This window comes from Limanda limanda, chromosome 2, assembly GCF_963576545.1.
Source record: "Limanda limanda chromosome 2, fLimLim1.1, whole genome shotgun sequence".
Classification (NCBI taxonomy): Eukaryota; Metazoa; Chordata; class Actinopteri; order Pleuronectiformes; family Pleuronectidae; genus Limanda; species Limanda limanda.
Genome location: NC_083637.1, coordinates 5,838,278 through 5,858,434, shown reverse-complemented (window position 1 = coordinate 5,858,434; position 20,157 = coordinate 5,838,278). Strand labels below are relative to the sequence as shown.

The window sequence follows — 20,157 nt, the reverse complement described above, 5'->3', positions numbered from 1 at the left end:
AGCACAGAGGCAGATTGGTCTTTCATTTAGTGTCTGGCCCCAAGACTCATTTCATAAACACTCACGGGCGTCTCTGCTGCAAGATTGACTTCTGAATGCACACTCACACTCACACTCACACACACACACACACACACACACACACACACACACACACACACACACACACACACACACTTACACACACGAACACACAGTCACACTCACACACACTCACACATGCATTTCAAAAGCTAATTGCCACACACATGTCGCAGGCCAGAGGACAGACGAGGGAGAACAAGTGTGTTTTCTGATATATAAGTTCGTCTCAGTGCATGAGTCAGATCCGGGGGGGGGGTCTCACAGGCAGCGTGCCACCTCCTTCCAGCCACGCGTCTGACACACTCGCTCGGGCAGAAGGAGGGATACTCCACTGTAAACCCAGTCCAGACAGGCCGGCTTGTTGGCAGCTTCCTCTCCAGAGCGAGTGCCAGCACCCCCCCCCCACTCCCTCCCACCCACGCAGCGAGAGCGTGCACGTGCACACGCGCACCATCTCCAACGGCCTCTCACACAGTTGGGAGTGTTCACTGTTCCTCGCAGCCGTTTTAAAGCGGATGTTTGCGTTGGCGTCTCGGTCGGTGGACGCATGAATCCAGCCTGTGTGGAGCTGAGTGATGGTTCACGTGCTCGGGCTCCAACCTGCTGAAGGCCTCACTGTGTGTGGAGGGGAAACATTATCCAGTTTAAAGTAGAGAGAAATTTAGAATTTACAGGACTGAGGTGTTTAAAATGTTTGTGGGCTGGAGTTGTGTTGTGGTGTTGGAATCGCACATATATACATCCACTCAGGCCCAGCTGAATTCCATCAGGCTGCTTCAAATTGCAAACACTCACAGATATTAGTCTTTTTTCATCTAGATTCATGAATTATTCCCTAGAAAATTGATGAAAACGTTGAAAAATCCTGTATCTCATAATATTGAAGAAATAGGAAATAAAATATCTGGCTCCAAACTCAAAATTAAAAAGGTTCTTCCGTGACTGCAGCAGCATCCTTCGAAATAACACACAAACACCAATGACAACACAACCTCCTTGGACTATAGGTAATTAAAGGGTAACTATCTTCAGCCAAGGAGGTTGTGTTTTTTGCCCCTGTCCATTCATTTGTTTCTTTTGTTTGTTGGCAGGGTTACTCAAGAAGTACAGATTCTAATTAAACCTGCTGGACGGTTGGGACGAAGGCCAAACGGTAAAGAAATTGTCACGGCTCTGGATAAAGAAGCAAATTTTAAAATGTTCTCGGTTGAGGCAGAAGTTTCTTTCTGTTTATTCTCTCCACCGTCGCCAAAGTGCTGCTCATTGTGGGAACTGATGGGTTTCAGTAGATTTGAGGGTCTCGACCTTCAATGTAAAGTGCCTTGAGACAATGTATGAGTTGAATTGTTGGGCCTCAGAAGAGGTTTGTGCTCCAGTGAGTGATACTTGAGGATTGAATGCAGAGTGGCTGAGGACGCATCTGCACAATATTCATCAGTAAAAGCTATAATAGGTTGTTTGGCTTCTGTGAAACAACAACTGCAAACTGGAAAGAAAAGCGTCTCAGTGAATTCAATCACTGGAAAGGCATCAACATAACGAGTTCCTTGGTAGAAGGATCTATTTTCACTTGACTGTTTATGCAGACTTTTCATATGGGTTTTTTTTGTTTTAACCCTTGAAGTCGGAAACAAACTTCATGAGGAAAACGTTTGAGTCATCCGTCAAGTCGTGTTTCTCCGGTAGCTTCACTTGTTTAAAACTCAGCGTGAACACAGAGCTCTGGTAGTTTAGTGTTTTTCACTGATATCAAAGGATGACTCCCTCGTGTCTGATGACAGCGCCCGACAGGAAGTTCCTGTGGAGATGTTTCTGGGGTAAATTGGGCACAAGGAGAAGCTTGGAGCGCTAGATGACACGTGGTGCTCCACGCTGCTGTAATGTAACAGGACAACATGAGGCAGAAAAAGAGAGGAACGATTCTGGTAGCGAACAGAGAAAAATGAAAAACAAAGAGGAGAACTTTTCCAACAACAGTAAATAAATAAAGTAAAGAGAGTAAGGAAAATATGACAGATCTGTTTTTGTAATGGGATTAAACAGTGTAACTGAATTAAGACTGAGAACTGTTCTGATGCCAGGAGCTTGACAGTGACAAGTAGTTCAAATGAAGCTATTGTTAACACAGTCTGGGGTGGACGATTTGTGTTACGTGTGGCCAGGAGGTGGGGCTCTGTGTGAGAATGTGTGTGTGTGTTTGTGCCTCTCTCCACCTTTCTCTCTCTCTCCACGCAGCCAGTCCTCAGGTGAGACTCATCACCTCGTCAGCTGGAGCTGACTTAAGGAGGCTGTGAATTTCTTTCTCGCTCTCTATTCTTCCATGCAGGTGAACGGGTGAGGAGACCGAGGCTCCGGTTTCCCCCATGCCAGAAGTCCTTTTGAGCTTTTGTTATGTTGGTAGTTGGTTCGGGGGTTCCCGGTAGTCCTGTTTTCGGATAACCTTTTTCTTTCATTTAGGTAGTGGGTTATTTAGGCAGACTTAGTTCGGGGGTGAACACTGACTTCGACGGCCGATGGCTGGCTCAGTGTTCCCCTCTCTTTTGTTTGTTTTGGCCGGGAACCTCCAACCCTTTTGGTTTGTTGCCTTTCTAAATATTTGTTTGTTTCAACCAATAAACATTTGTTATTATTTAGTGGCAACAGTTGTTTCTGATTCGTTTATTTGATGTGTTCCGGGCCTCACGAGCCATTTCTTATAGGTCCGTAACAATTTGTTGTAATAGTGTATTTGCTGAATGTTATTTAGTTCAATACAAAGTCAAAATACAGTGCCTTAAAAAAATTATCCTAAAAACATCTGTGAAAGCTTACGATTGCCGAGAAAATGCAAAAACAAAACATAAGAACTAAAAAAGGAATCTGGAAATTTCGAAAATCTGAAAGGTGGATTCTCCTGGCTGGCTTTAACAGTAAGTTTGACCTGAATGAGAGAATGTTGTTATTTTCAATAAGCATGTGTTATGTGTGTGTGGTGGTTTGAGGAACACCTTTCCTTTTCATTTCGACACCCTTGTTTCTCAGGTGAGAGCAGCTGCACAGCCACATTCACACCTTCACCTCATGCTAGTGTCACCAATTAACCTCCATGTCTCTGGACTGTGGGAGGAAGCACGAGTAGCTGCAGGAAACCCAAAGTGAAAAGAGTCACACACAGAGAGGATCGACCCCAGTGGCTTTCTGCTAACCACCATGCCTCCCACTGTAAACAAGGAATAATACTGGCAAACAGTTTCCAGTATGACCTGGTAATAGTCCATCTTTAACTCCTTAATGAGACTCTCATTACACTCTGAGCCCCAGTGCAATGTGACGTGCATGAGTTGGTGTTGTAGCTTCTAAGCAGGCTGGTGTAGCCGGGTCTCACAGCTGGACTGTCATTTCTCCTGCGACAGCCATTAAGAGGGACTTCTGAGTAAATCCCTCAAACATTTCAAACATTAAACGACATCTTCGCTTTCATGTTGTAACCAACAAAAGGCAGAAAACAAAAAAACGCAACCAAAAAACTCCACACGTCCATAATGAGCCCGTTGGAGGTGAAACCAAACGAGAAGAAATTATGCAGGCAGGCTGCTGATGCATTAAATATGTGCATCAACTATTTAAAGGGTCTGGATTGTGTCTGTCTCAATTTAAATCAGGGCCAAAAACATTTTGGACGACATTAAAATGATTAAAGGGACACATTCAGTCACTGAAGGCCCCCTGTGGACACATTCAGAAACACACGGCTGCAAGCAGGCAACCGCTGTCAGGACAGGAGAATAATAATAATGATCATAGCTCGAATTTATATAGAGACCCAAGGACTCCTCACATGTGTCAGTGGTATATCATTTGGCATATGCTCATTCTTTCATTGATTAACTGATCTGTAATTTAACAACAACACTTACTGGCAAATATTTTGTCTCAGTTTAAACTAATCAACTACTTAAAAGTTACTTGATAGGGAAAATAATTGAATCAATTGCAAGTCCTGAATCAGTGAACCGCTCATTCCAGAACCATTATTCAAACCATTATTAGTCGTTAATTAGCTGATACAAAAGCCTCCAGTCCTCGGGGGGGCTTTTCCACAAGACTGAGGAACTCGCTTCAGGGGATTTGCTCTGATTCAGTGACAAAAGGAAAAGAGGCCGGTCGGTGATTCTAATAAGACCTGGCTGTGAATCGGCTGTTCCAGTTCATCTCAAAGGTGCTTGATGAGGCTGAGGTCAGACCGGAGCTTCAACTACAAACAGGAGAAACTTTAGAGCTGCTTTCAGACTGAGCACTGAAGTCGGGATAATCTCCTGAAATGATCGGGAGGCGTGTGAGAACGCAAACGTCCAAATCAGAGGCTCCGGACGAGTGTTTCCTGCCAACTTCCTATTAATAACTCTGGATAACTCTAGGCCACTGGTTAAAAAACTTAACGTTGAGTTTGACTCTTGAGAAGTTAACATATGTAGGTAGGAAGAAAGCTTCTAAATTTTACAGTATCTGGGAGATGTTTTTGGACTTTGTTAAGAATGGTGACATTGAAGACGAAAGTGACAAATCTGTTTTGAGGAATGTGCGCTGTACTCTGTTCCATGTTTGTGACTGTATCTTATTTTACTTTTATATATATATATATTTAATTTTTTTGTTTTAATTTAGTTAAATTAGTATTTTCATTGTAATTTGTTGTCCTTCTTGAATTTATGTTTTAATCATAACTTAGCAATTTTGAATTTGTATTATTTACTGTCATTTTATACTGCCATATGATCAGGTTGGGGAAGGTTCTTGTATGTATGTAAATTGATGTAAATGTATAAAACTGTATAAAACCAATAAATATATGTTTAAAAAAAAAAAAAACTCTGGATAACGAGCAGAGTTCACCACAAGCAAATGATGATGTTTCTAACGTTCAAAGGAAACAAAGCTGAAAGAAACATTAGTAATACTAATATCTCAGGATGAAAAAAGAGGTTCCATACAAGTAGAAGACATTGAGAGTTTAAAGAGGGGCTCATTTCTCAGTGCACGGAGGCCTTGTCATGTTAATAGAGAAAAGAGGCTTCCCTAAACTTTTGTCAAAAAGTTGGAAGTTGTGTTAAATCTCTCTGTGTATCCTGAGGCATTAGGATTTCTAACATAAAAAACAAACGCACAGGGTTTCTCTGAATGTCTCACAAACATCAGATGATATTCTCCACACTAGTTCACACAGTGAGTGAGCCGAGTGTTCCTCTAAGCTCAGTCTGTCTGATTCACTTCAGCAGGTGACTGATTGAACGTATTGCATGTTTTGCTTCGTACTATATAATCATTAAAGTCCTGGAATGAGTTCTGACAAGCGGGAGGAATGATCGCCAGCAGCTCTGCAGAGTTTCAGATTAACGTATGTCCTTGTTTAGTGACCGCGGGCCCAGTGTGTACGTGAGTGTGAGTGTGAAGTTCACACGCTGCCCACACTCTTGGATCACTGCCATTTATTTACACCGTGATGCAGTAACTCACATTAATATTAGTTATTATTTTCATTTGAGCTGACCAAAGCCTCACTCGCTCTCTCTCTCCTTCCTTTCCAATTATGTCCTAGTTCGACTTCTGTATCAGCGAGGCACCTCCACCCAAACAGCACAGACAGAGCAGTGTGAACGTGTACCAGTGTGTGTGTGTGTGTGTGTGTGTGTGTGTGTGTGCGTGTGTGTGTGCGTGTGTGTGTGCGTGTGTGTGTGTGTGTGTGTGTGTGTGAGAGTGTGTTCATAGTAAGAACTGGAAAGCCTGGCTGGGGAGAAGAGGTCAACCTGCCTCTGTGACCCCATCGCTGATAAGCAGAAGACACTGGATGGACAGGTGGATGGATGGAAATTTAATTCTAATTTAATACCCCTTTAACAACTACAAATAACAATAATTTGACTTAATATTTTGATTCATTTGCCAAAAACTTTTGAGATGGAACTGACTGGTAGAATCAATCATTTTTCTTTTCAAAATTTCTTCAGCTACAAACTTATTATCAATACTGCCAAAGTAAATTTGATATATACTCTAACTAGTATAAAGTTTGTTTAACAGTACACCGAGCCCCTCCTCTCATTGATCCTTTGATTAGAGTTCTGTGACCTCGGACCCAGCGTCTGTGCGACAGCTACACAACTCTGACCATGTATTCGCCGACCCGGCTCCGCCCACAGGGCAAAAAAAGCAATATAAAGTAATTCTCTGTTAATGTCACGGCTCTGGTTGAGGAATCTTGTTGATTTTAACTCTCCGAGAAAATACAACCTGCATAAGTGACTGCACAGGAGACCAATGGAGAGAGAGAGAGAGAGAAGAAGAGAAGGGCACAAATAGATGGTAGAGGTTGCAACCGTAATGAACACTAATGTGTTTGTGAGAGATTTTAACAGCCCCTTCACTGACTCAGAAAACGGTTTCCCTGCCTCCTGCCCTACACACTCTGCAGCTCTGTGACTTGTAATTAACGCAGTGTCTAAATCACAGGCTGGCTTCCTCCATCACCTTTACAGTTTCTTCAAACGGTCAAACGGACACAAAACTGGGAGAATTTCCTGTCGTCGCTCACCAGCTTGGCCAGTTGCCACAGCCAATAAGTTCTCCATAAAACACACACACACACACACACAGACACACACACAGGCAGAAGGAGAGGTTGCCAACATACACATATCCTTGTACTCACACAGCCCAGGGCCTGCAGACCGAAAGTAATTGGTGTGTGTGTGCATATAAAGAGAGGAAAAAGAGGTAGAAAGAGGGAGAGAGAGAGTAAGTGAGGGCTGCGAGACAGACTACGTTTGTTTAATGTCCCCTGGCGTGGCCGGGGGGGCAGGCAGCGAGAAGTGGGGAGGCAACGAAACAGGAAAGGAAAGCAAAGCAGGGCAAAGGGTGAGATGGAGGCAGGAAGAGAGGAGAGGAGAGAGGGACCGGGGGTCTGATGCTGAGCAAACATGAGGAAAGAGACTTTTCACTGCGCTCGCTGTTTGTTCAGCTACAGGAGCGCCATGACTCACTTCCTCTCTGCCGCTGCTCTGTGTGTCCGTCTGTCTCGCTGTCGTCCACGTGCACGGAACGCACGTTAATTCATGTAGAAGCTCACGGAAAAACATTTGCTTTTCCGAGTGGGAACAGGTCGTACGTAGAATCTACAGTACGACACCGCATTCCTCTAACAAGGAGGCAGGATGGATGGTAACAACCCACAGTGTGTGTGTGTGTGTGTGTCTGTGTGTGTGTCTGTGTGTGTGTGCAGCTGAGTGACTGTTGTGGTCCCATTAGGTGGATGGATCTCTAGACGAATGGCTATTATCCTAATTAGCACTAATTATGTCTGCTTCCAATTAACCACACAACTGGCAGTGACTTCTCTCGCTCTCTTTTCGTCTCACGCTTTCTTTTTCCTTTTCTCTACCTCTCACTCGTTCTCTCTCCGATGGAAACACACACCTTGTTCTCAAACGTCATCTCTCTCAGCCGAACACAGAGCCGCTAATATTCACACTTGAAAATGAGACGTCATTTTCTAATTCTGGTTCAGGCCTGTTTCCTGGTTACAGCTTTCGAAGATGTCAGGATTAGCTGTTTTCTCTTGACTGAGGAGAGTAAAGTATTAACACTACATATTACTGTCTTGTTATAAATACTGCACCGTCCCTTCAGATCAGGTAACAGCTGATTGGACATGGATGCCCAGGTAGGTGCGGCTCTGTTCGCTATTTAAACATTATGATGCGCTGGACAGGAAGTCTTTAAACGGTAATTTCAAAGTTGTATAACACCATTTAATTTCATTATAATTGGATTTAGGTAGTTAATAAATTTCATGATACACAATCGGGGTGGCACAGTGGTGCAGCGGTTATCACTGTGGCCTCAAAGGAAGAAGGTCTAGAGTCTGTGGAGGTTTTCTCCGGTTTCCTCCCACAGACCAAATGCTTTTCAGTTGAGTTACACTTGGAGACCTGAGAATGGTTCTAAGTATGTTGGCCCTGTGATAGGCTGGTGACCTGTCCTGACTGTTCCTGCCTCTCGCCCAATTATAGCCGAGATTGGCTCTAAACCTCCTTCGACCTCTGATAATGGAGAGAATGGATGATACAGAGTTGTTCTCTGGACTGATACTTGACTAAATCTGAGAATAGCTTCATATCTGTAGTAAATAATAGATATTGTGGGCGGGTGTAAGTCCCAGTACAAAGGACAACACTGATCATTTATAAAAGCGTAGTCGCACATTGCTGTTTGAATGTAGACAAATTGCCTGCCCCGGCTCTGAAGGTCAGTGGAACCAGTAACGAGCAAACAAGCCGAATGTTTCTGCTTTCCGCTGACACAACCGCACAGTTACAGCATCTCCTGTAAAACAAGGGTTTCTTAACTGATACACTTGTCACCATGGCGATAGGAAATCAATACAATGCAAAAGAATGGTTCTGCCTAGAGGCGAGAACATTTTAATCTACATTATTCTGTAACAAACATAGCCACACACACACAGAGTCTTGGTTTCATAGATCTTCCAGCGTGCACCAAGCCTGCAGCCACAGAGCCAGTGAATGCATCACTCACACTGACCTGCTCCTTCCACCAAAGCCACTGAGGGTGACGGAGATTGTTGTGTCTACTTTCTCGAAAGTGGGAAAAAGAAACTCTGAACACTTGCATAAATTTAAATGACCATGGATACCCTTTAGAAAGTATAGTCCACCTTGTCCACCTTTTTGTTTACCTTAAAATAACGCCTTGAAAATCATATTGATGCTACACAAACCTAAAATTGGAAAACGTCGCACACCATCACTCAGAGGCGGAGTTCGCAGCTAGCTGTACGAAAAAGTTAGCTTGCTCTTCTGAGAATGGGCATCGTGGGAGAGCCACGAACAAAACAAAGAGGAGTTTGTCGTGGTGATTCCAAGCTGAGGAAAAGAGAAAGTGACTGAGCAGGGAGCTGGATCCAGTTATTATTGGACCGGCTTTTAATTTTTGGCGAGAGCTAACAGAGGCAAACGGATGTGGCACAGATGCCAAATTAATTAATCATCTGCATGTGTTTCTCTGATGGAGCTTTTTGAGGACAGCACATTTTCTGGGTGTTTTAATGAGCCACAGACATGGGGGGGGTTTGTCCCTGTGCTGCCCACTAGTTTGCAGGAGTTGACCAACTAAAGCAACTGGAATCCTTCTTCCTACTTCCACGTTGTATTGGCATGAAGAAGTTCCAGCTCAATCACAGGTTTAAAAAAGGTGCAGAATTGAAGTGAGCTGCCTCCTCGGCCTTAAAACGACCTCGGCTGAAACTCCTCCCACTTTGGCAAATGCAGTTTTGTTTTGAGCCAAAAATAAATTCGCTAAAATGCGTTTGTGAACACTGGTCGTGCAGCAGCAACAATTCAGAGTCTGTGAGTGAGTGTGAACGATGTGTGTGAGCCAGTTTTATATGTGTGTTACAGTTAATAGTTGGCTGTGTGTGTGAGCGAGTGTGTATTGGTGATGGTACAAAGTAATTATCTGGTAAGCCAAAGGGAAATTGACGAATAGGAATCCTATAGCAGGACCAAGCAGTGAGACCCAAGGAAGCAGAAGACTAAGTGAGAAAAAAGAGCTTCTTACCTCAAGGATGGATCGCTAAGTGTTAGGACAAAACAGCAGAGGACGGGGGGGGCACAATCCTAAACGCTGGATGCATTTATTCCTTGACATAAACAGGAAAACTCCCACGTGAATACATGAGCACAGGGATTAGATCTGTGTCATTTCATGGAAGGAGTGTGTGCTCAAGTTTAGCCTTTAATTGTGTCTGAGAGGAGAAATCAACTTGTGACCTTCTGCTTATTGATCCAACTGTTGCTTTTCCAGGATGTCATTGTGTAGCTGTGATATTAACCAGTCAATCAGCAGTGTGTTGTCTTGTGCTTCGGGAAATCCAAAGATAAACTGTATCTACAATGTATACGATGATCTACTGGAAACGTATTTTGTATTTCCTTCATTTGTTTATTCATTAGTTCTTCTGTGGTAATCACCGATCAGCCACTAACAGGGCGTCCAAACCAAACCTTCATCAGTCACTCCTCAGTGCTCTCTCTCTCTCTCTCTCTCTCTTGTCGATAGGTTAAGAGCTCTCTCCAATGACAGATGTGTGTGTGTGTGTGAGTGTGTACGTGTGTTTGTGCACCGAGTGTGTGTGCATGTGTGTACAGTCTGGTCAGTGATGGATGTGTATGTGGCAGGTAATTAAAAGTGTGATTAGTGGATAATTAAAAGAGGTCTCAGTCTTTAGAATATTTAACGACTTCAGACAGAGGACACGCACACACACACACACAAGCTGGCAGGTGGGAGTGTGTTAGTTCATACTGTAATAGGGGAATAATGATTCCGCAGAGTGTATACATGTAGGATATGGGCAAGGAGAGAACAATGGAAAAGAGACAGGATGGGGAGAGGTGAAGAAAGAAGAAAATGGAAAAATCTGAAAACTGCGTCTTTCACAGATGCGTCAATAAAATGAATGATCGTCGGCACGTGCTACACAAGCGGGACACACAAACAAACACACACACATACAAACACACACACACACACACAGCCGCACACTTCCCTCGCCTGTCGCTGAGTGATCAGTTCAGACCGAAGCAGCCGCTCTATGGCAGACAGAAAGAGATGAGCAGAGATTCACCAAACACGGACGCTGCAGGCTAACATGCGTAAGACAGAAACACTGACAAAGTCTTTAAGACTTATGGGATTGTAAGTGTGAAGGAATTAGAGTCCAACTGAAATCACAGTCCATGATTATTAACAACTTTATGACTCTTTCACATCACACTGTCTGGCTCAACAGCAAATCTAAGGCCTTTCGATTAAAGATATAAGAACATGGTCATAAATATCAATCAAGATCAACAATCAGAGTGTCATATCCCGTTCCCTATAAAACCCAGGTGCACTTGGTGGATTACTATCAACCAGGCAAGTTTCTCTGATGAGAAAACAGACTTTTCTGCCACTTAGGTTGAAAATTAGATCCTAACAGTCCAGAGACATGTTAGCAGCTTTATGAGACTATTCATGGACAGTTGTGCCTTGAGCTAAATGCTACTTCTATCAAGCTAACATGCTAGCAAAGTGAATGCTATCATGCTGATGTGTAGAAAGAATGAATCCCCACTTTGGTTTGAGCCGTAACATGCTAACATTTGCTAATTAGCAGGGCTAGCCAACATTTTTAAAATCCATGAATGTGTTCTATTAAATTTTCCAATAATTGACCAGATATTTCGTCAAAAACTTCAACCTACTGGTGGGTCACAGATTCAGAAGATCACCAAAGTCATTGGCCAAATCCACCACAGTCCATTTATATCTATGGCATATTTGAAAGCAATAAATCCAAATCTATCAAGACATTTCAGTAAAAAACTAAAATATAGATAAAGTTAGTAACCAACATACATGACATCGGACAGCATGTGTTTATTTAGGAAGTAGGAAACATGCAGGTAGGTAGTTTGCATTGTGCTGCTGTGAACAGGCCAGAGTGTCTCTGTGAAGCTGAGTGGACGGTAAACTTCAGAGTGAGTCATGTAGCTGTGCACTGTGAGTAATGCGTCACAACATCTGAATAACACAAAAGGAAACTGCACAGATCTACGGTGGAGGAGTGTGTCTGAGAACAAAATGAGAGCTTTGATAAATTCAGTGACACTTGTATGCAAATGTGAGTCACCTATGTTAACATCCTGCTTATTATCTACATATCCAGATAGGTTTTTAATACCAGGGCTCGGGGGTCTTAAGAAATATAAACGATGGCCAATTAAGGTTTGTTACAGTCCATAAAGTATTCATTTAGTGCTACGGGAACAAAAAACAACTATGACAATTTGTCAAGGATAATTAAAATATGATAAAGGAAAAATAAAATCATGGTAGTTAATTTGGCCATATTTTGAAACTGTGATGCAATCATCTTTGTTGCACTCCTGCAGTTTAGAGGGAATCTCGTTCCTACCCTCCTCCTCCTCCTCCTCCTCCTCCTCCTCCTCCTCCTCCTCCTCCTCCTCCTCCTCCTCCTCCTCCCTCTCCTGCTGCTCGTCTCCCTCCCTTGAGTGCGAGAGGCAGAGTAAGCCTGTGTCATTTGGGAGAGTCATTAAGTACAGCCTCAGAGTTAATGTCTTTCCTACTTTCTACTTGAAATGTGACTGGAGGAAGACGGCAGAGCCACAAAGACGAGGACACGAGTTAGTCTCAAATCAACCGGATGAATCCACCAGACACAGACGCTGTTATCTCGGCAAAACAACAAATATCTCCGACGTTGAGCCGAGGTCGGAAAATAATGACGCTATCAAGTCTAAAAACGTCTCAGAATTCCATGTCAAGACAGAAGCGGAAACGTTACGTATTAGAAACCCTGTGTTTTTACCTGGTGGTGCAATGTGGGTCTACTTATAGCCTACAGACTTGGAGAGCACATCAACAGTTTCAAACAAAGCTACAACAAATTGCTTTTGGCAGAATCAGCCATGAATATTCATAGTCCGACAGCAGGCCCTAAAGTGGTGTCTTCATAATGCAATTCTGTCCCACTCCACCTTGACAATGAATAATATTACCAGAAAATGCAATGCAATTAAAGCCAACCCGTGTTCCCTGTCTCCCTTCGCCACATGAGTCGCTGCCCCCCCCACCCATGCTGTACAGTGATAGTATTAAAAATTAAACAAGTCATCTGATTTCTTTACTGCAAAATTCATGCACCATGGTTCCGGTGGTGGAACACGTCGCCCCGGGCCGGGTTGTTTCAAACAAACTGGTCCTTTGCACGTAGATTAAATGTGTGACATTGAACCTAAATCTCATAGAAAGAGAAGTAGATTAAAAAGAGCCAATGTCTCAGCACGAGTTTAAGGTCAGGAAGTCCCTCAATTATTTACACTGCGGATTACAAATGAATACAAACGATTAGTAATCATTAGCTGAATATTTTATGCATGATTGTTTGCATACAAACACAGGGAAATGTCCAGGTTTTCAAATATGACAAATTTGACCTCTTGCATTATCTGACAACAAATATAATCAGATGATAAGTAATGATGACCTGGATACATCAGATCTGTTTGCTTGGATGTGATGGGTTTAAACAAAGGCACCGGGAACGATTTCACCATCTTACATAAACCTAGTTTTCAGAGCATCATTATAATGTCTACTTACAGTTTAGCAGCCTCCACATATATTATGTTCTCCTGGAGAAACTCCCGGAGAAAACAGACTAACGACGACTCAAACTGTGTCACGAGGGAACCACTGAGCAATCAAGGCTCCAGGTCGGTCATTAACAGATTTACTGAGGGAGCGTGAACATCATCCAGGCCACTGTGCTCGTGTGGGTCTGATGTTCTAAGTACTGCTGGGACAGTGAAGTTAGATTGGAGGTTTTCGTACGGAACTAATCTCAATCAATCCGAGGGAGAAGCAACTGCATTTTGGTGCAGATGCAGATGTCACAGATCTGGGATTTTTTACTTTTTTGGTTTTGTTGTTGCTGTGTTTGCATCATCTGGGAAATAAGCATATTTAAAGGGCTGAAATGTAACATTTTTGGGATATAAAAATCTGAATCTAGCAGATCAATGATATATGAGCTGTGTGTTAAATAGAGGATAGAAACCAGCAACTAGCACTAATGTGAAGCTGAGATCATGTGGATTCAGGAACACTCATGTATCTTTGATAAATTTGATGATTATAACATTTTAGGACCGATTCCACAATAAGAACTACACAATCATATTGCTGTTTGTCTTCTTTTTGTGCTGAGTCAGTGCAGAGTGGGTCGTATGTGGTGACTGGGCTATGACATGCAGTGGAAATTAAAGTATGGTAGTATGTGTCTTAGCTATTTTACTGCCGGAGTCATTCTGTTGTTGGTGCTGTTGATCCAAAGACTCTTGTTATTATTTCATGTACGTGATAATTAAATGCGGACGTGTTTTCCAGCAGAATCCTACAAAGTGTATACATGTAGGATATAGGAAAGGAGAGAACAATGGAAAGGAGACAGGATGGGCAGAGGTGAAGAAAGAAGAAAATGGAAAAATCTGAGAACTGCGTCTTTCAAAGATGCGTCAATAAAATGAATGATCGTTGGCACGTGCTACACAAGCGGGACACACAAACACACACACACAAACACACACACACAGAGCCGCACACTTTGGGGGAATCCAAACAAATCTGAATCTAGCAGATCAATGATATGTTAGCTGTGTGTTAAAAAGCTGAGATCATGTGGATTCAGGAACATGCATCTAATGTATCTCTGATCAATTTGGTGAATATGACATTTTAGGACCGATTCTACAATAAGAACTACACAATCACATTGTTGTTTGTCTGCTTTTTGTGCTGAGTCAGTGCAGAGTGGGTCGTATGTGGGGACTGGGCTATGACATGCAGTGGATATTAAAGTATGGTATTATGTGTCTTATACCATTTTACCGCCTGAGTCATTCTGTTGTTGGTGCTTTTGATCCAAAGACTCTTGTTATTATTTCATGTACGTGATAATTAAATGCGGACGTGTTTTCCAGCAGAATCCTCGTGTTGCTTTCTTCTTTGTTTGGATTCATCTTCAGCTTCTGCAGAGCGTCGTTAGTCTTTGTGATGCTTGAGCCAAAACAGCGACGAGAAAAACAAACAACACTTCAAAATCACATTGATCAACAACAACACAAGAAATGGCTGAGCAAGCCGGATATACAGATCAGACCGCTGCTCATTAATTTCTACTTAGATTAATTGACAGCAGATTCTTTTTCTGCCAAACCTAACTGTGTAATAATTTCACTATAGATCATCAATTCTTCTACACAAGTGTTCCTGACTGAAGTCAATCCCGTAGGCTCATTACCACAATTACTTCCACTGGTTCATTATTGTTAAACAACACACATCTTAATAAGCAGCGAGACGAATCCATTTCCACATCTCTGCCAGAAACTGTGACTGATCAACGCTCCTCTAAGTCTCCCTTTCAAGACCTAAGGTGAGCTGAAGGTCAAGAGTGGAGGAATACGGGGATTACCATTTTCCCTTTGAACGGGGGGGAGGGATCAACAAGCGCTAATGCTACCTGACAAGAGGAGGAGGACAAAGTGAGGCGAGGGGTGAGAACGAGGAGCAAACAAGAGAGACGCAGCAACAGGCGAGTGTCCAGTGAAATGAAGAGAGAGGTAAAATATTGGAAAGGGGAAATGGAAGCATTTATGGTGGAGGATTTTCGTTCTGTTATTTGCCGCCACATTAGACGACCAAAGGAGCAATTCAATTATGGGACGGGATGCAAGAGACGGGAGGGAAACAGGGAGGGAGGGAGGGAGGGAGGGAGGGAGGAGGGAGGAGGAGAGGTAAATTGGAAAATATCAAGTTCAGGCAGGCATCGAAAAAAGATTTTCTGTTGCTTAATGTCCAGTCAATATACAAATGTAGAGCTGTTCCATGTCGTACTGGTGAGTCTGAGCCAGAGTTCACTAGTACTGGTGACAGGAAGGTGATTCACTTTAACACACACCTGCTTCCTCAGGTCAGAGTTTGGCTGATAAACACCAGATATCTCCTGCAGTCAATGAACCGTAATAATCACAACAACTCACGACTCACGTCTTATTTGAGCTGTCAATTAAAAGTTAATATAATTCTCACCAGAGCAGCAGCATGGCTCCCAAAAGAAGAAAACTGTCTATGAATGTAATATTTTACAGAAACTGTTCAAGCTAATACATATCATCAATACATAGAAGTCACATAATCACACTGGAAGCAAATTACATAGTAAATATAAACATACGTCGCCATTTTTTCCCCCAACAAGTCACACTGGTGCCTCCAGCCTGTTCCTCATGTATATTGAATCAGGGTGTTTGTGTAACTAATGAAAAAAGATTACAATCATCCAACAAGTTGTTGGAGCATAAATGACAAGACACCACAAACCAAAGGGAGCGATTCTTTGTATAATTTCTCAATGTGCTGCAGAGTCTTTGATTTGATTTTGGTTTCGGGACTTGGATTCAACTTCTGCAACATCACACACATGATGGAGATTAGGATGCTGGTTATGATCGGGGTTTATTTTGGAGGATTCCTGGATATGTTTGCAACAACGATTGTAAATAAACATAGATAATCACGATTGCCACTTCCGCTTTCGCTATCGAGACATAAAGCCAAAATATTCCGGATAAGGGTGGTGACATCATGGGAGCATAAGTCTGCAGAGTATCAATTGGGGGTGGAGCCAAGGTATCAAGGTCACACAGAGACATGTGCTCCACCAATCATGATGTTCCCCCATCAACATATCATGAATTGACCGGAAAGATGAGCATTTGGAAATAGATTAGTGTGATAAGAGCAACTTAAAACAACTTAAGCTATTTAAATGTTATAATGTTGATGAATAATGTTGTGAATGCTGACAAAAGATGAAAATCTGACAGCAGCAGGTGCAGAACAAACATTTTATTATAAGCTATAATCAGCAGGTATATATATATTAATATGCAGCAGATGTAAGGAAGAAATAAACTAAACTGTGTTCATCCTCAACTGTTGAAGAATCTGTTTGTGCATTAACCACAAAGCTGCTTTGATATTGTGCAATCAAACAATCATGTAAATGATTTAACAGAACTGAATATGATCAAAACAGGACGACAGTCAAAGCTTGACTCAGAATACAGTGAACGAGATGAGATCCTTGTTGTTTAATGCAGTGTATGAATAAGTAGAGACACATGCTGAACTCAAATGTCTTAACACCGGGATACTTTTATAATCCTGAAAGTAACTAAATCATATCATTGAGAGGAGAGTCACACGCGGGATCTAAGCTTCTGGTGGCTCCAGAGATTAAGTTCCAGACACAATGGATTCAGATGAGCTTAAACTCTTTACTCCTCCACTCATTTCCTCCAACTTTCCTCTTTCACCTCTTTCTCGGTCACTTTGATGCTGTGAGAAAACGAGTCATTATAAGTTCAGTGGATGATGGAAGAGCTTTCAAATGGTGATTTGACACGTGATGAGATCTGAGGTTAAATATCCGTCCAGGGCTAAATAATGCTTCTTTCTTTTGATCTCATTGTTTGCTCGACACACTTAAATGTTCACGTGAACACAACCACTAACACAAACTCATCAAACACCTGCTTGCAAAGTTCAGACAGCGAGAAACTTCCCTCTGCTGAATCTGTGTCAAAGAGATGTTTGACAAATTCAAATGAACGAACGTCTGCAGCATATGACCAGGTCTACCAGGACCGATATTTCCCATCAGGCCCGGTCCTGGCACTGACCACCTGTGACATCACCGCCCGACTCCCCAGCAACAAGAAACTGAAATATCCACTCTCCGCCCAGCCATGCCTCTGCATAGATAACTGTCTTCATGTGATCAAACTGGGCTCCCCGTGTCCCCGGTGGAAGAGGGGAAGGAAAGCTCTAATTCTCAGCAGCCTGGCTGTCCTCATGAAGCCGCCGGCTATCAGAATCATTTCACGTCCATCTGCCACGGGCCTCAAAGCTAATTAAAAGCAGCAGCTCGCTCTTCTCGACCTCGGCTGCAGGTCACAGCTCAAATATATATATACATATCGACATCGACAGCAGCAGCAGCCGAGGTGGAGGCAGCATCCAGGAGTTTGTTTTGGCTGCAGCCAGGACGACGCAAGGAAGAAAGCAGATTCAGCGTGACTGAAGTTCGGAGGGAAAACATTTTTGGGCCGGATGGAGCAAATCAGAGAGATGGAAGAGCAGAGTGGAGAGAAGAGGGAGAGAGTGAGATTAGAGCAGAGAGGGAGAGAAGTGACAGCTTTCAAGTTCCAGCCACAAGTTGGAGATCAGGGGAGTTTGGGAATGCACAGTTTTTAAGCATTGGTGGTTCAGTGGTAGAATTCTCGCCTGCCACGCGGGAGGCCCGGGTTCGATTCCCGGCCAATGCAACAAAGTAATTTTGGAGAGGCGATGGACTAGTGGCAGAAACTTGGACTATGGGCAGAAAAGGTCTCTGGTTCGACTCCACGGAGAAACAACAAAAAACCTGGATTGATCTGTCCAAAAATCCAAAAGGACTCTCCCTACCCTGACTAGTGCCCCTGAGCAAGGCACCTTACTCCCCCAACATCTGCTCCCCAGGCGCCGTACATGGCTGCTCACTGCTCTGTGTGTCCTGCACCAGATGGGTTAAAAGCAGAGGTTAAATTTCCCTCCTTGCATGAGTGTGCTTGTGTTTGGGACAAATAAATGTATCTTAATCTTAATCTTTTGGATGGGGGGGTCTGTGTGTGCTGGATATGCAAAGTGGGTTTAAGGGCCAAACACACGGACACGAATAGGAAGGTGATAGCGGCGGACAGACAGACAGCGAGATGGAGGTGGGGGGGGCTCTGGGTGTGATGCATATCGGATCAATAAACTTCATAAACGAAATCATCAGCTCGGTCAACACGAAGACAGCCAACCGCCAGGCGCCATCTGGCCCTGTCTCCCCGGACCGCAGGATCAGCCAGCATAACCTTGCACACAAACACGGATGCACACACACACAGACACACACACAGACACACACCCACACACACACAAACGCACACATATATACCGTTATACACGCAGAGCAGTGCAAATATTCACAGCACTCGCTTTGTCACGCATGAACGCACACAGAGACGTTTGAGCCAGGTAGACGCAACCCAGATTGGTCTGGAGAGACAGATTGTGTGTGTGTGTGTGTGTGTGTGTGTGTGTGTGTGTGTGTGTGTGTGTGTGTGTGTGTGTGTGTGTGTCTGTGTGTGTGTGTGTGTGTGTGTGTGTGTGTCTGTGTGTGTGTGTCTGTGTGTGTGTGTGTGTGTGTGTGTGTGTGTGTGTGCATCCACACAGCAGTTAAACAGTTTATTCAGGAGCAGAAGTTTATGGGCTCTGTATCACAGTGCATCCTGTAGCATGGTAATGACTGTGAAAGAGACACGGAGCGAGAGAACAGAGGAATATAAAGAATAATTTGGAGGCAGGAAAGTGGGAGTGAGAGACAGAAGAGAGAGGTGAGGGGGCAACGGGAGAGGAAGACGTGTCTTGTTGCGACAAGAGAGGAGCCGTGAAGAAAGGTGCAAATTAGTCTTTTCCATCAGGGTTCAAAGGAAGAGCTACGCATGAATCCTCATCACAGGGTGCGTGTGTGAGAGGAAAGCAAATCAGAAGATTTCATCTGAAAAATGCAGAGATAAAACTTTTTATACAGATCACATTAATACCTGAAAATGAGATGAAACCCTCAGATCCACTTGTACTTAGCATCACACTGGTGAAGGTAAATTATTTCCAAGAGCAGAAACAGACATGTAACAATATCTAACAATATAATTTAAATGATGTCTTTGCAGGTTCTGATATTACAATAACCAGAACCTGCAAGTGACAGAAGCAGCTGTCATTTTTTATCTTGTTGCCATGGATGCAGGGGTCTGGTGCCAAAGCCTTCAATTTTGGACAAAGTCTCTGCTACGAAGTTTCACATAAAATCAGATCTTCTTGAACAAGCCGCCAATGTCACAGTAACAACGTGTGAACCGACCCTCGCAGCAGGAACAAAGAAATAACAGCCCAAGATCTCCTCAGGAACTTTTATTCGCTGCCAACTTTAGTTCTTTTCTGCATTTGTACAGCTCTGAAATATTAAAATCAAATGGTTCACAATGTTCATACAACCCTTTCAAATATATTGAGACATTGTGAACATGAATTGAAAGTGTTGGAGCTGCTGAATGGTTTGAATTTAGTGCTTTTGGATGGATTTTAGGCTGAAGGTCAACTGAGGTTTATTGAGAAACTAATAATGAACTATTCATTAGGTTTCAGCAGATTTGTTCATGAGTCTGATTCAATCTGGGTCTAACATGGGAGGTTTGGTGTCATCAGGCCTGAAAGAGTCGAGTCTGACCAAAAAAAAAGCATCTAAAACTTTAAACAACACAAAAGATGAACAACTGATGTTAGCTTGAAATATCT

At 43.1% G+C, this 20,157-nt stretch overlaps 1 protein-coding gene and 1 non-coding gene across 2 annotated transcripts in view; one reads left to right on the top strand and one right to left on the bottom strand.

The window, feature by feature from the left end:
• Positions 1-20,157, bottom strand: part of LOC133015749 (protein sidekick-1-like) — a 157,854-nt gene that overhangs the window by 126,315 nt on the left and 11,382 nt on the right. The gene's annotated exons all lie outside the window — the stretch shown is intronic.
• On the top strand, positions 18,028-18,098 carry trnag-gcc (transfer RNA glycine (anticodon GCC)). The gene has a single exon. It is a non-coding gene; the product is annotated as a tRNA-Gly (tRNA).